This window comes from Lissotriton vulgaris, chromosome 9 (genome assembly GCF_964263255.1).
Source record: "Lissotriton vulgaris chromosome 9, aLisVul1.2, whole genome shotgun sequence".
Classification (NCBI taxonomy): Eukaryota; Metazoa; Chordata; class Amphibia; order Caudata; family Salamandridae; genus Lissotriton; species Lissotriton vulgaris.
The window spans coordinates 211,042,514-211,059,723 of NC_141697.1; positions in this window are offsets into that span (position 1 = coordinate 211,042,514).

The following is a 17,210-nucleotide window of genomic DNA, read 5'->3' on the forward strand; positions in this document are numbered from 1 at the left end:
ACAGGTAACAATACCACAGCTTTTTGTTTTGATTTACCGTCCTCCATGGCCAGAAACACAATTCATAACCAGCTTAGGTGATGAAATCATACACACAGCCATACGTCACAGCAAACTCTTCGTTCTAGGGGAGCTTAATATACACTTTGATGAAACTACTAGACCAGAGGCAGAAACAGTGCGTAAAGACCTCATGAACTTCAACCTTGCCCAAAAAGTTCACACACCTATACATCAAGCAGGACACATTTTAGATCATATTTTCACTAACTGACTTGGAAGTGGGAGCATCTTGGTCAATCCCATGGTCCCATCACCACATAATCCTGTTTCAGATCCCGCACACAAACCCAAGAGTCAGCTTATCCAAAAAGTCAGTTACACGTAGGAAGTGGGAGAAGTTTAATCCTGACTCGTTCACTTAGGCGCTAAGAAGAAATGAGCCAGAGCTGGAAAAGGATATTAACCTAGCCAATAGACAAGTGTGATGATGGATAACCGAAGCGCTGAATGAAATAGCGCCCTGGACGACCAAAAATAGAATAAGGGGGAGCATCTCAGCTACATGGTTCAATGAAACCTTAATGAAGGCCAAACAAAAGTGCAAACAGTTGGAACGCAGGTGGTGTAAGAACTACTGGACAAACATTAAAGGAGAATATAAACAACAACAAAAAACGTACTATGCTCTGATAAAGAAAACTTGTTGCAAGTTCTACACTGGGAAAATTGAAATGGCCAATAGCTCCTCAAAAGAGATGTTTCCCATATTAAAATCCCTACAATCAACAGATAGACTAACAGAACCCCCCTCCACATTGGAGGAATCCTGCAATAGAAAGGGTCAAAAATATATGATACTTTCCCTAAAGAAGCAACCCAGGCCACTAGCTCCAAAGACACTACATCAACAGTAGTCAAAGTTGTAACCCTAGAGGAAATCATAATGCCAGAGCCATATATAATAGGGAATCCAGCAAACAGAATCAAATCAGGTTCACCTAGGGACCCAGCCCATCCCGAAATCCTATTACAAGGAGCAAAATGTATTGTACCTTTCATATCAGAACTTATCTCCCGCTCCTTCCAATCGGGAGAAGTTCCCTATGAATGGTAGCAAGCTATGGTCCCCCTATTAGGGAAAAAAACACGAATAGATTGTGAAGTACTAGATAATCTACGCCCCATCTCGCTCCTACCTTTCTTTGCTAAAATCGCAGAAATAATTGTTAACACTTAGCTCACAAATCACAACGATAGTAATGACCTACTACACTGCTCACAATCAGGTTTCCGTGCCGAACACTGCACTGAAACCGCCTTGCTCCTGGCCACTGAAACTCTAAGAGAACGGGCCATTGAAGGACACACAGCTGCACTGATCATGTTGGACCTCGGTGCAGCATTCAATCAATCAATCAATCATAACACTTGTATAGCGCGCTACTCACCCGAAGGGTCTCATGGCGCTTTGGGGAGGGGGTCCGCTACTGCTCGAACAGCCAGGTCTTGAGTTGTCTCCTGAAGGCGAGGTGGTCCTGGGTCAGCCGAAGGTGGATGGGGAGGGAGTTCCATGTCTTGGCCGCCAGGTAGGAGAAGGATCTGCCTCCGGCGGTTGCTCTTCGGATGCGTGGTACAGCGGCGAGGGCGAGGCTAGTAGACTGTAGCTGGCGGGTGGGCGTGTAGAAGGTCAGACAGTCGTTGAGGTACTTGGGGCCCAGGTTGTGGAGAGACTTGTGTGCGTGGGTGAGGAGCCTGAACGTGATCCTCTTGTTGATGGGGAGCCAGTGCAGGTCCCTCAGGTGGCTGGAGATGTGCCTGCGTCGGGGGATGTCCAGGATGAGTCGGGCGGAGACGTTCTGGATGCGTTGGAGTCTTTTCTGTAGCTTGGCTGTGGTTCCGGCATAGAGGGTGTTTCCGTAGTCCAATCGGCTGGTGACGAGGGCCTGGGTGACCGTCTTCCTGGTTTCGGTTGAGATCCATCGGAAGATCTTGTGAAGCATGCGTAGGGTGTGAAAGCATGATGAGGAGACAGCGTTGATACAGTCTCCCATAGCCTCCTCCTCCAGAGATTAGAATCTTGTGATATTAGGGGGATGGCTCTGAGCTGGATGAAATCCTTCCTGGCGGAAAGGGGTTTCCAGGTTACACAAAACACATTCACTTCCACGAGATCTCCCCTATTACAATGAGTTCCCCAGGGGTCAATACTGATCCCCACATTGTTCAACCTATATATGGGACCCCTTGCTAATATAGTGGAAGGCCACAAAGTGTCTGTTGTATCTAACGCTGACGATACTCAGCTCATCGTCACACTATCGTAAAACCCAGAACATAATGCACATCAATTTTCCAAATGTATGGAGGAATTAACAGCATGGATGGCAAACCACTGCTTAAAACTTAATGGCAGTAAAACAGAAGGGACAGCAAAGGGAAGAGTGCCTTCTATCTGGACATCAGCTTGATGGCCGGAAGCACTTGGCCAGCTTCCAACCTCTAAAACCAAAGTCAAGAACCTTGGAGTATGGCTTGACCCCAACCTGGCATATGAAAGTCAAATCCGAAAAATAACAGGCAAATGTTTTGGAACGCTGAAAACCCTACGGAAAGTCATTGACCTGCTACCGGTTCAAGACAGAAAAAGTATAATACATGCAGTGGTCACCTCTCAAATTGACTACAGCAATGTTCTATACCTAGGTGTAGCAGAAAAAGGCTGATGAAGCTACAATCAGTCCAAAACGCAGCTGCCTGGCTAGTGCTGAATCTACCTAGAAGATATTCCAACACAAATGCCCTGGCCAAATTGCATTGGTTGCCTGTGGGCAACAGGGCAAGAGGATTCTGTTCAAGGCAATGTGCTTCTGCCATTGTATCCTAGCAATTAAAGGCCCACGTTATCTACAAGACATGATTACACCCTACACCCCCAATAGAAGCCTAAGATCTGAAGGAAAGTTTGTGGTAAAAGTACCTACATTTAGGAAGGCCAGGCTAGGAGGCTGCTCTTTCAAATACCTGGCAGCAAAACATTGGAATTCATTACCAATGGATTTGAGGAAAGAGCCATGTGAAGCTACCTTTAGGAAAAAGGCTGAAACGTTTTTCTCCCACCTATAAACCAGAATAGACCTGTAAACATGACAGCTAGGGTTCTCCTACCTATCTTGTGTCATTTCTGAGTTTCTGATCAGCGCGGGGACACACCGTTGGTGTAACCAGGTGTTCTACAAATGCTGATGATGATGATGCTTGAAAAGATGGGAACTGATGATATGAGAGTTCCCTTGAAAGAGCTCCTAATGTGTCTGCTTGTCATGGCTTTTACTCCAACATTTGAGCTGCAGAGGGCCCATAAAATCCAGGCCTAAGGTTCTACCAACAGAGACATGGGCAGGCCTTGACCGACCATTGCTTATTTTCTGAGACAAGAGTAAGTTGATGATCACAAAATTCAGATCACTGCAAACATTTTGATGGAAATTAATGTCACAAAAAACGCCTTCTTGTGTCTAGAACCCAAGTTCTGGAAGTGGGACATTATTGGCTGCCTCCTGGATATAGCAACTATGTGTGTGACCACAAAAGGGAAGCTCTAGGGACTATTAGGAACTTAACAATGTGAAAATGTGCTAGCCAACTTTATAGATCTCAACACGGATACAGCAAACCCACCCTTGAAATAAGACAGATGCTTATTGTAACGAGAGAGCAATCACACTATTTTGTTTGATTATAAGAGTACCTTTTGAAGAAAACATCAGAGAGAGAAAAATGCTTAAGTCCATTGAAGAACGCACTCAAGATAACTCCAAAAATGAATCTAGATCACCTTAGAAAGTGACACAGATATGGGAGGGGAAAGCCCGTACATGTTCTATATTCCCTACCAACAAAGACAAATAAGATTATAATGGACAATATAATGCTTGAACTTCTGCACTGAAAAACTAATGATCAAGAATTATTCTGTTGTCACATGATTGAACTACACTTGCACTAGGGTTAATGAATAGAAAGGTTGTTTTAGAATATGCTGACATACTAGATTTTATGATTAAAGTTGTAGGCTGCCTCTCCATTAAACCTGGCAAATAGTTGTCTACAGTCCCCTGGTATTGGCTCATATCCTATTCTTATTATTATCCATGCTTTCAGCCTTCAACCAACATCCATGGTACATACTTTCGCTTGCTGTCTCTATATCCACCAGGGAACCTCTTCCTACCTCCCACTTCCACCTTCATCCATACCTCCCATCTCCCCCAAGGCATGGCACATGTATGTATTTGCTACATAGGCTAGTCATAAGAATATGGAATAACCTAAGAAGACCTCACAGTAGAGACCATGTTTGAGCTTTTTATGATTGTAAAGACACTCCTTTACTCTTCTCTTTATTTGAACATGTAGAGATACTATCATGACATCCCTGTCTTTGATCATTGCCTTGATTAATGTTAATAGCCTGACAAATTGTGTTAAAATAAAGAAAATACTATCCAGTGTGGCCTCCAAACAAACAGAAATTGAACTCCTGCAATGACGCAGTCAGAGATGGAAAACCCTAAGAGAGATAGGATGTGTAGGGTCCTTTAGAGTTGTAAAGCACATCAGCTTGTTATTGATGCCTCTGAGAACAGCTCAAGGCGATGTGGGGTGACAATTCTAGTGAAGAAATTGATTAAATGAACTATGAAACAGCTTTATGCAGATGAAGAGTGGAGGCATGTTTTTGCTAAGCTATGTTTTGGTACAAGAATGGTCAGTGTGGGCTCAATAGATGCCCAAATAGGAGGCACATTGTTTTCTCATCCTCAATTTACAAGTGGTTGCTGAATTGGGGATGACCCACATAATCTTTTGGGGGACTGGATTCTAGCCCCTGCTGTGGTTCTTCACAGGACAGGACCACAAGATATAGCCAGTCACAAAAACAGAGTGGTAATGAGAGACATTATGGAGCAGATTTTTGGTGCCTTTTACACCATTCCAATTGGGAATATGCTCATCCTTTAAAATTGCATTGAACCCAATTAAAGATGAGTTACTATTTGAGCTCCCAAACAGTTTGGCAGGTGGTGTTGGAATGTGATATCCTATAGGTCTATCTAAAAGAACACACTCTTGTCCACTTATATATCCACTGGAGCATGGGTAAACCAATATATTGCACTACAAAATGCTAAGTGAAAAAGCCCAATTGAAATCACCTTTTGCAATATACTTGAAGGATAATAAGGGATAGATACAATCAAAGAAAAAACTGCTTGGGCCACAATAAGGAAAAAGGTCACAACAGTCTCTGCAATGGTCAATAAGCATGGAGTTGAAAACAGATGGTTCTGGAATGGGATATCAAATTATTGACATGTACAGAAGGGCACAGATTGATCTTAATGATGTATAGAACTCAAAGGTGGAGCATATACTGTATAGGCCGAAAGCACAGTGATATGTGCAAGGTGAAAAAGTGGTAGATGATGGGAAGCACAACTAAGACACATGAAAGCAATAAAAGCCATTCCTGCAAAATGTTAGGGAAGACACTGCAAAGTCTGGGAAATATAAGACATTGTATTGGTGTTTGCTGGATATATAGGTCTTTACATTTCTGAACTGGTAGAAGACAGATATCAGGAGGATACATTTTTTAGAATAAACAGAGGAGTCCCTGTACAATACGATAATCAAGTGGCTAGCACATCAAATTCTAATACTAGACTGTATAGGATCAAACCTCTCCCTAAACATAGTGCCTCTTAAACTTCAAATATAATGAACTAATAGTGCATAGAAAAAACATTAAGTAACACGACTGTCAACATAAATGGTAGAGGAAGTTCGTAAAAATTTATTATATTAATACATTTTGTTATTTTTCAAATATGTCAGATATACACAATGTGTTGTCACAATAAAAAATCAATACCCAACAATAAAAAATTCAATTAGAGTTAGGCTAAAAACAAGTGTCGACGCAGCGTTTCAGTTAACTTGAAGATAAAAACACCTTCTTCAGGACAATTCTGTAGCTTAAAAACAAGTGCAGTAAGCGTGTGGTCTCTTAATCACGAATTTCTGAATCACTGTATACCAGCTCGAGCTATATGGCTCTTGGGTTGTGTTGATGCTTTCTATCAACCTTCAAACATGGCTAGTAGCTTTCACCATTATTTAAGGGGATTATCCACTACTTGATTCAGGATATTTGTCCTCGAACCTAGGAAGCAGGCGGCTTACGTAAAACCCCTCAATCTTGATCGTAATCCAGATTGAGGGGTTTGACGTAAGAAGCCACCAGATGAATCTTCGATCGTAGCAGGAAGGTTCTACTCAATTGAGACAGATTGCCATCGCAGAAGCTTACGAATTTGGGAGGACATCCCCCATATATATGTGGTGTGCGACACAAGCAAGATTGAAACGCTTAAAGGATATATTGACTTGCTTGTCCTGTCGCCTGCTTCCTAGGTTCGAGGACAAATATCCCGAATTCTCCAAGTATGTATATATACCTTAAATCAGCCCCAATCCAATCTTTATTAAGACCTGAAATCCACACTCACATGTGGGGGTGTCCACTCACATTTGTTAAAGATGTTATATTTGAGTGGTATTGTCATTATATACATTTATCGGCAGACTTAACCTGCCTAATGCCATTGCTGCGCTTCTGCACTCTTTCTCCATATGTCCAATTATTGATGGATCTATACAGTATTCATAAAGCACGCAGATTTTCTATATCTTCAAGATGAAAGTTTGTATATGAATTAACACATATCTTTGCATTATTGTGCGCATCTTCACCAACGCAAAAGAACATTTACATCAGACCAACAGGTGCTACCTGGATATCAATGCAATTTGTTCCATTCCAGGAGTTCATTTAACCCTCTCTGCTCACTTTTCTCCTGATAGATCCATCTTGCCTCTTTCGTGGCAAGTAATCTATCTACCGTTTGAGAGCCCCCTGTCACTTTCTCTTACTCCACCCATGTAAATGTGTGTTTGCTCGTGTGACAATGTTGGACCAACTTTGTTGTGATTTTGCCTACTCTATAGTGCTGAGGTGTTCTTGGATCCTTAGTTTCATCTTGCGCGTTGTAAGGCCAATATATTGAAGGCCACACTCACGCTGTAGTCTATACACCACATTAGTGGTGTTACAATTGCTGAATTGTCCCAGAAACCATTTTTTTCCAGACTGTAAAGTTACAGTAGATGTTTTTGTGGTTAACGGACAAACATAGCAACCTCCACATGGAAAATGGCCTTTGGGGATGGTGTTGTTTCTCAGATCCTTAGCTGGCTTTACCCTCGTATGTACCAACTTATCTTTTAAATTACATGATCTTCTAAAGGCAAAACGAGGGGGTGGCATCTTGAAATCATTACTTGACAACACAGACCAATGCTTCCAGAACAGATGAGGAAGAAGATTGGGAAGTAAGATATGCTTATGATTTAAGAAATATTCTGATGTTGTCTCTTTGCAGTTAAAAATACGAAGGGGAAGACAGATACCTCACAGAAGGAGTTAGTCTATATGTGTTTTTAGTACCTCTTGCCGGTATGAGAGAAAGCTGCCGTTAGAGGGTAAATATCGAAAAACAGCAGTACAGAGTGTTTCTGCGCAGCAGTGTGTAGTTGCATACCCACATGGCAGGGTATTAAACCTGAATTTGGATTATTTTTTTATGTTTTGATAGTTGTGAAGCCCCGGTGTCCAAAGCAGTGGCTTAAAAAAACTGTATGCCCTGAAGAAATTGCCAGACGAACACTATGGCAATGAAACATGTCGGCAAGTAGTATATGGCTGCATAAGTAGTAGCCAGATTCACTTTTTCAATCTATGCAATCAGCACGAAAGAACAGGAATAAAGTTTGTGTGTCCATGCTGTATACGTATGTTTTATGTGTGTGACACTATTTTGTGTGTTTTGTTTTTTCCACTGCACTTGCTCTCGCAATCACATATTTGTTTTCACTTGGACACTTTTCTTTGAGCTTGATGGCACCAATGATGATAACAGGGCTATCCTGGTGAGTACCTGCCAGGTGCCCCATTGGTGGTGCGCCCGTGAGGTGCCATCTCGCTTCCTCACACTTTTTTTCACAGTGTTATTTGGTTTTACATCTGTCTGTTTTAAAGGGACGGGCATTTTTAAGTTGGGCACGAGATTGATATACCCCCTACCCCATAATAATTAAAAGAGGGGAGGTAGTTGTAATTGATTGCAACGTGAGGGATATCATTTCTAAACAGTTTATGAGAAGATTGCCTGTGACCTAGGTTATAATTGGTATTGTGACTTGATGAGTGGAGGGCGACCTAGGTCCTGAATTCCCTCTTTGCTCCTTGTTGTTGTTGGTAGATATATTCTTTTGCTGCTTGTCAAATATGAGAGATTTATAATTGCTGACGTCGATAGTTCGACATAAAAGTTGTATATAATCATTTATGTAGCTCTAAAACTTTTTTCAAAATATATTTATAAGTGTCTACTATGTATATTTTTTTATATTTTATAGGTTAATACATGGCTGCTCCTGAAGGAGGCGCTGGTCGCCGAATTGCACGTCGACAATATTACGCCACTGTGTTGTTGTTTTTTATTGAAAAATAGTCCTTTTTTAACAAAATATTGTTTGTATAAATTCATAATCTTTGTTGTGGATGTACTGTACTTTTGTCACTGAACTATACATCTTTTTAAATAATATGTTATTATGTATAAACTTTCGACTGAATTAATAAAAAGCAGTTTTTTAATATGGCAATAGTGTTTTCTCCCGATCTACCGGTATATTTGACAAGCAAATAGGAAATTGCCTAGGTTATTATCTCACATGTTGTTTGACAACATTCTACATTGAAAACTAGGGTGCAAGTTTCTATTTTTTAAAATCATGATTTTTATTGGTTAACAAAATCTGATTGAAAGGAACATTACATAGGATAAACTGATATGTTGAAAAGTCAAGCACACTTGCTGTTTTGATTAGCAACATTGTGTGATGAACTTTTGACCTGTGTGCTCAGTTTAGTGTTCCATGAATTGTTTCTATGGTAACAGGCAGAAGGCAGATTGGGGGTAGTGTTCAACTGTATGTCCATTGGAAAGTGTTCAAATGTGTAACCAATTGAAATGTGTGTTTGCTTTTTAATTAATGTGGGAATCAATGTGATTTGATGTTGAGGTGTATATGTGTTCAAAATGAGAGGGACAATTTGCCAATCTTTGGTTCTGGTGAGAGGTGCACAGAACAGAGATTCTGTATAAGACAATCTGGTGTGTGACTGACATACTTCTTATTCTACAAAACAATTTGAAAGGTGAGTTATTAATGTGTGAGGGGATGTATGTGGTGCATTTTCATTTTAACCAGACTAATGTGTTTCTCCTGCTAAAGTGCACGGAATAAATTTTTTCTATAGAATTTTATTGTGAGTGTGTGTGTGCATTTAGAAACCATTCTGAGATAAGCATGTGTATTTCATGTGTTTGCAGACAGATAACTCTACTGTTCTCATGTTTTGGTAGAATTAGAAGCCAGTCATTGTATATGTATTTGCAAAATGAGTCAAGTTTCTACATTAAAATGCAGTACTTCTTCTAGACTATGAAATGTGTTTTGGTAAAATGCAAGGGATAGTGTTATTTGTCTAGAATCACAGAGTGTGCATTTAGGAATCATTCTGATAGAAGCACTCTATACTAATGTGCAGTAGAAAATGTTGTGCAATGTTTACAGTCACCTAAAGTCTTGTAGACTAGTAAATGTGTTTTGTTAAAATGCAAGGGATAGAATTGCGTGTCTAGAATCACACAGTGAGTCTGTGTGCATTTAGGAATCACTATGAGAGAAGCATTCTCATACTTCATGTGTTTCCTGACATCTAATTGATTAAAAACATATTGTGTTCTCACATTTTGGTAGAATTAGAAAATAGTCATTGGTTATGTATTTTCAAAATGAGTTTAGCTTCAATAGTAAAATGCAGTTATGAAATATGTGGAATGGATGCTTGATGTGTTTGCAGACAAATAAGTACATGTACTGTTGCAGTGAGACAGACTTTAGGGCATGCAGTACTTCAAACTCCTATGCACTATTCAAGTAGTAGTCTAACCACCTTCGCACTTGTGTTTCAGGCCTACATTTCCCCAGTCAGGATCTGTACACTCCATTTATTAGACATATTGTTATTTGCCTAGAATCACACTGCGAGTCAAGGTCCATTTGGGAAAATTGAGAGAGAATGATTTAGTTGGTTGATGTGTTTGGAGACATCTAAGTACATGTACTCTTGCAGTGACACTATCCCAGCACGATTTCCTTCACTACACAAACACCACTGCACTACCGTAAACCCTCAATTAACCTCCAGCACGACCACCTACTCTACCCATTCACCAATGCTCTACCCTAAACCTAAAAACACTACCCCAGCACGATTCCCTACACTACTCAAACACCATTGCACTACCCTAAACCTTAAATCTACCCCAGCGCGACCGCCTACCCTACCCAAGCAACACTGTACTATCCTAGAACACAACCCCAGCACGAATCCCTACACTACCCAAACACCATTGCACTACCTTAAACCTTAAATCTACCACATCACAACCTCTTACACTACCCAAACACCACTGTACTACCCTAGAACACTATGCCAGTACGACCTCCTACACTATCCAAACACCATTGCTCTACCCTAAACCTTCAACCTACCCCAGCACGATCCCTTACACTACCCAAACACCACTGTACTACCCTACTACTCCATTTATAAGAAATATTGTTATTTGTCTAGAATCACACTGTGAGTCAGTGTCCATTTGGGAACATTCAGAGAGAATGATTGTATTGCTTGCTGTGTTTTCAGACATATAAGTACATGTACTCTCCCCGGCCTGGTCTGCAACCTGGTGGCCCCCAGCTTTTGGCACCCCCCGATTTCCTACCTCTAAGGTCAGGAACCTGGGAGTAACCTTCGACGACCAGCTCATTTCATGGCAAATGCAAATAAGGTAGCGGCCTCTGCCCACTATAAACTCAGAATGATAAGAAAAATCATTCCTTTTCTGCCGGACGCGGCCGCCAAGACCCTAGTTACTTCTTTGGTTTTAACATCTTTAGACTATTGTAATGGACTCTTTCTTAACGCACAAGCTCGAGTCACAATAAAGCTGCAGACTATACAGAACGCGGCGGCACGCTTGTTGTCCAGAACACCTAAATTCGCTCCCATCTCAGACACCTTGAGGACTTACCACTGGTTGACCATCCAAAACAGGATTAAGTTTAAATCTCTGTGCACAGTTTATAAAGTACTGCAGGACCAAGGACCTCGCTTTCTCAAGGACCAGCTTATTCTTTATAACCCGGTTAGACAGCTCCGATCTACATCCCTTAATCAACTAGTGGTCCCACATTCCAGAATAGTCTCCTGGGGTGATCGCCGCTTTTTAGTTGCGGCTCCTAAGATCTGGAATGCTCTGCCACACCACATAAAAACCAGTCCTTCACTCCTGCAGTTTCGAAAAAGACTGAAGACGTGGCTATTCAACCAATAACATGGCATATCAATCTGCATGAGCTTTCAATCATTGGGGAGGGACATTACTGTAGTCTAGCACCGAGACGCCTACGGGTATTCGTTCGCGCTCTATAAATGTCAGTAAATAAATAAATAAATAAAATAAATGTACTGTTGCAGTGAGCCAGGGTTTAGGGCATGCAGTGCTTGAAACCCGTCTGCACTGTGCATGTAGTAGTCTAACCACCTTCACACATATGTTTAAGGCCTACATTTCCCCAGTCAGTATCTGTACACTAAATTTATACACTGTGAGTCAGTGTCCATTTGGGAACATTGAGAGACAATGATTTGGTTGATTGATGTGTTTGCAGACATATAAGTACATGTACTCTTGCAGTGAGCCAGGCTTTAGGACATGCAGTGCTTGAAACTGCTATGTACTATGCAAGTAGTCGTCTAAGCATTTTTACACTTGTCTTTCAGGCCTACATTTCCCCAGTCAGTATCTGTACACTCCATTCATAAGACAAACTGTTATTTGTCTAGAATCACACTGTGAGTCAGTGTCCATTTGGGAAAATTCAGACAGAATAATTTGTTTGGTTGATCTGTTTGCAGATATATAATTACATGTACTCTTGCAGTGACACTACTTCCAGCATGACCCCTTACACTACCCAAATACCACTGCACTACCCTAAACCCTAAAATACTATCCCAGCACAACCCCCTACACTACCCAAATACAACTGCACTACCCTAAACCTTACAACACTACCCCAGTACGACCCCCTACACTACCCAAATACTATTGCACTACCCTACACCTTAAACCTACCCTAGCATGACCCTTACACTACCCAATCACCAATGTACTACCCTAAAAGAGTACCTCAGTACGACCCCCTACACTACACAAACACCAGTGGATTACCCTAAACTCTAAATATACCTCCAGTGTGACCCCCTACACTACATAAACACCACTACACTACCCTAAACCCTAAATCTACCCCCAGCACGACCCCCTACACTACCTATTCACCACTGCAATACCCTAAACGTAAAACACTACTTCAGCACGACCACCTATACTTCCCAAACACCATTGCAGTTCTCTAAACCTTAAATCTACTCCAGCACTACCTCCTACTCTTAACAAACTGCACTGCACTATCATAAACTCTAAATCTACTCCCAGCACGACCCCCTACACTACCCATAAACCCTAAAACGCTACCCGAGCAAGACCCCTACACTACCCAAACACCATTGCACTACCCTAAACCTTAAATCTACCCCAGAATGACCCCCTACACTCCCGAAAAACTACTGCACTACCCTAAAACACTACCACAGCATGACCTTCCACACTACACAAACACCCGTGCACTACTCTAAACTCTGAATATACCCTTAGTATGACCTCCTAAACTACCCAAAAACCACTGTACTACCCTAAAAGAGTAATTGATTACGGTACCCTATACTACATAAACACCACTGCACAACCCTAAACCCTAAATCTACCCCCAGCACAACCCCCTACACTACCCAAACACCATTGCAGTACTCTAAACCTTACATCTACTCCAGCATGACCTCCTACTCTACACAAAGTGCACTGCACAATCCTAAACTCTAAATGTACTCCCAGCACCACCCCCTACACTACCCATTCACAATTGCACTACCCTAAACCCTAAAACACTACCCCAGCACGACCCCTACACTACCCGAACACCATTGCACTACCCTAAACCTTCAATCTACCCCAGTACGACCTCCTACACTACCCAAACACCACTGCACTACCTTAGAACACTATCCCAGCATGACCCTCTACACTGGATAAACACCACTGCACTACTCTAATCTCTAAATCTGTACTGTTGCAAAACCATAGTATTTAACAACAAGGGGTGGTGATGGACAGAGTTTCTGAATTAAGCAGAATACTCTCACCCAGTCAAGAGATCAGGGCTAGATCCAACACCGTTATTTAGCTCACTGCACCATCCCAGCTCAGAACCTGGCTATATGCAAATTAGTCTGTTCCTGTCCCAGTGCATGATGGGAACAGGGCAAACCAAACTACCAAGCCAATTCTTACACTGGGAAGGAAACACGCTTCCGGCTTCATCACCACCCCCCTTTTCTGAATCGTTTTTGGCCACTATAGGTGTGGCAGGGTATACTCAGACATGAGTCCCTTGCTCACTGCACCATCAGGATTCAAGCAAGCCGGGCCGACGACGGCCGAAACGCCAGAAACCGGTCCCCGGAAGCTTGTCTCCTTTCTGGTGAGGAATTGGCTTGGTAGTTTAGTCTGCCCTGTTCCCATGATGCACTGGGCCAGGGACAGACTGATTTGCATATAGCCAGGTTCTGAGCTGGGATGGTGCATTGAGCTAAATAACGGTGATGGATAAAGCCCTCATCTTTGGACTGGGTAAGAGTGGTCTGCTTAATTCAGACACTCTGTTCATCACCACCCCCCTTTTCTGAATCGCAAAACCATAGTGACTGTTTTTGTACCATGTAGTAATCTATTTACTAAAGTAAAAGTGAACCAATTATGAATTCTCTCAGTTTCTCTACTTATAGTATTGTGATCATTTAGTTAATATGCATGTACAAATACAGTGCTTCAGGTTTTAGTGTTATGGGGTGCTTCAAACTGCTATGAACTATGTATGTAGTGCTCTTACCACCTTCACAGTTGTGCTTCAGGCCTACTATTTCTTAGTCAGAATTTATATGAAATGTGTTTGTATAGTAATAAAAAAGTATAATTTATAAAGTTATCAATAAATACTTATTTATGATTATTTTTTACAGATACTTTTTATCATGAAATTAAATAAAGTTATCATGCCGGAGAAAGAAAGAAGAAAAAAAGGTCAGAAAAAGGATACTTACTTGAAAAAAAACTCAACCACAAGGTTTGGAAGACCAACATAATGTGGCTAAAAAGAGAAAGAATTCTGGTAAGACTACAAAGGAGTTTATTAAAAATATTACTAGATTCAGAAAAAAAAACTGAAATGTTCAAAGCACTGAAAATGTTCAAAGCACAAAAAAAGTGCAAAAAATAGGAAAGGAAAAAAAGCCAATGTACATACAAAGGATACAACTTATAATAAAAGAAGAGAAAATCAATATAAAGAAATCTGCAAAAAAATATTTTACAACAGAGTAGTCCATAATTAGATGAAACAAACAAATAAATATAGAAAGAGAACACAATGTTATAAAAGAAGAAGCATATCAAATCCATTGTTGAAAAGGCTTTTGAAGTCAACTTGTTTTTCACAATTTCAGGATGTTGGCAGTACATCATACTCAAATGCAGAAGTTAGTGAGAAGATTGTATTATGCGAAAAGTCCAGCATTAAAGTTAAATGAGTTGACCAGTGCTCTTTTGCGTGGGTCAGTATCAGTTGAAAATGAAATTACAAAGTTTAAGGTGATTTTAGGTGAAAGGCCAAATTTTTCTTGTATTTGTTGTCGGCGAACTCACTATAAAAATCAGACTAGGAGTGTTGATCTGTATTTAAAAAGTGAAAAAGAAAATAATGATAAGTGGAAGGAATTTGCAACTTATTTGTTGGTAGAGAATTGTTTTGATTTGTGTTCTGATCAGCGTATTTGTAAATATTGTTATAACAATTTAGATGAGAATAAAATGCCCGCTGGAGCTGTCCATAATAATTTAGAGTTAGGTGCTATTCCTCCAGAATTGATAGCTTTAAACACCTATGAGCCTATTCTCATTCAATGTGTGCACCCGATTCAGGCTATTGTTCGAATGGAGCCTAAAGCAGGTAAATTGCCTCCTTCAGATCTACAAAGAGGATTAAAAGGAAGAGTTGTTTATTTACCGTTAGATTTAAAGAAAAATATTGAAATTATTGGTGTAGAGAGTGTAGAAAGTGAACCACTAGTTATTCTTGTTAATGGTGTGCCGACTAAGAATAAGAAAATCTGCCAGGATGTAATGGATGTTAGGAAAGTGCAAAAGGCAACATTGTATTTGATAAAAAATAATACATACTATAAAAATATTTATATGGGAGAAGAAAATGTTTTAGCAGAAGATACTGAAACGTCAAGTGGACAAATTGGAAAAGTGCATATGTTAAGATGTCAAGAAATCTATGAACATTACAGTGTGCGTCCACTTCATTCAAAAGAAGTGATGGTTATCACTATTGCGTTCTTCCAAACGAAAAAAGCAAAAGGAACTCCCATGAGTGTATGGGAAGAGATCTTGGAAGCTCGTTGTTTTCCACAGTTGTTCCCAACTGGAAAAGGAGGACGATATGAAGAACGTCCGATGCAGAATCCTGCATCTGAATATCGGACAACAAGATTATATGCAGACGATCCTAGATTTTGACAATGTATCCCTTATATATTTCATCTTTTGTTAGAAAGTGACTTGTCTGGACTTTCATATGCAGTAAATCACATTTTAAAAACGTGAATACATCTGCAAAATGTATCTGCAATAGATTTAATGGATAAAGTGCACCAGAGATTCATCTAGAATCTCAGCTCATTAATCTGATGGTATGTCAGCGTGAGACTAATAAAAACTGGTGCCGTCGTCATGGAGAACTGAAATGTATGTTACAGAACGTAGGAACTCCAACATGGTACCTTACCCTAAGCTGTGCTGAGTACGCTTGGGATGATTTGTTAGAATTTCTCAGAGAGGCAAATTCTAATATAAAAAATATTGAATACAAGACACCTGGAGAATTATGCTCTTTGGATCCTGTTAATGTTTGCAGGTATTTCAATCATAGATTTGAGCCTGTGATATTTGTTATCTGCAATAAAAAAATCCTCCTCTTGGAGAAGTTGTGGATTTCTTTTGGAGAAAGGAGTATCAAGCAAGAGGTGCTCCTCATATACATATGCTGTTATGGATTAAGGACACTCCCAAATTTGGAACAGATGCAGATGATATTGTTTTGTCTTTTATTGAACAATATGCAACATGTGCTGTACACAAAAGCACAGACGAAAACAACTTTTGAGCACAAGTCTTACGATTCCAAAGCCACAGATGTGGAAAATACTGTTGATGAAAGTACAAATCTAAGGACAAGTTTTACCCCAAATGTTGTTTTGCATTTCCACGTCCTGTAATATCCAAAGGAAGAGTGAACAGTTTTATGTAATCTTAGCGACATACTATCACAAGAAAGTCTCCAAAAAATACCTACAACTTAATAAGAAATGGGGAGTCAAAATACATAAATGACTACAGCCCAGTTAGTTTGTCCATGTGGAATGCTAACATGGATATTCAGTATTTTGCGGACAATTCTATTGCTGTTGCTCGATATGTAACATCCTATATTACAAAATTAGCAAAGACGGAATTGAAAGAAATGTGTGAAGAGAGTTCTCACGAGAAGACTCTAAGTAAGAAATTATATAGTTTCAGTTTGAAGATGTTATCCCATCGAGAAATCGGAGCATATGAATGCTCATATCAGTTATCATCTGAGAGTCTATACTCTAAATCTAGAAGAATCATTTGAGTGAGTCTAGGTCTTGCAGCAATGCAAAATCGAGTACTCAAATCTGTACAAGAAATTGAATATTTAGCAGAAAAAGATCCAGAAAGTAC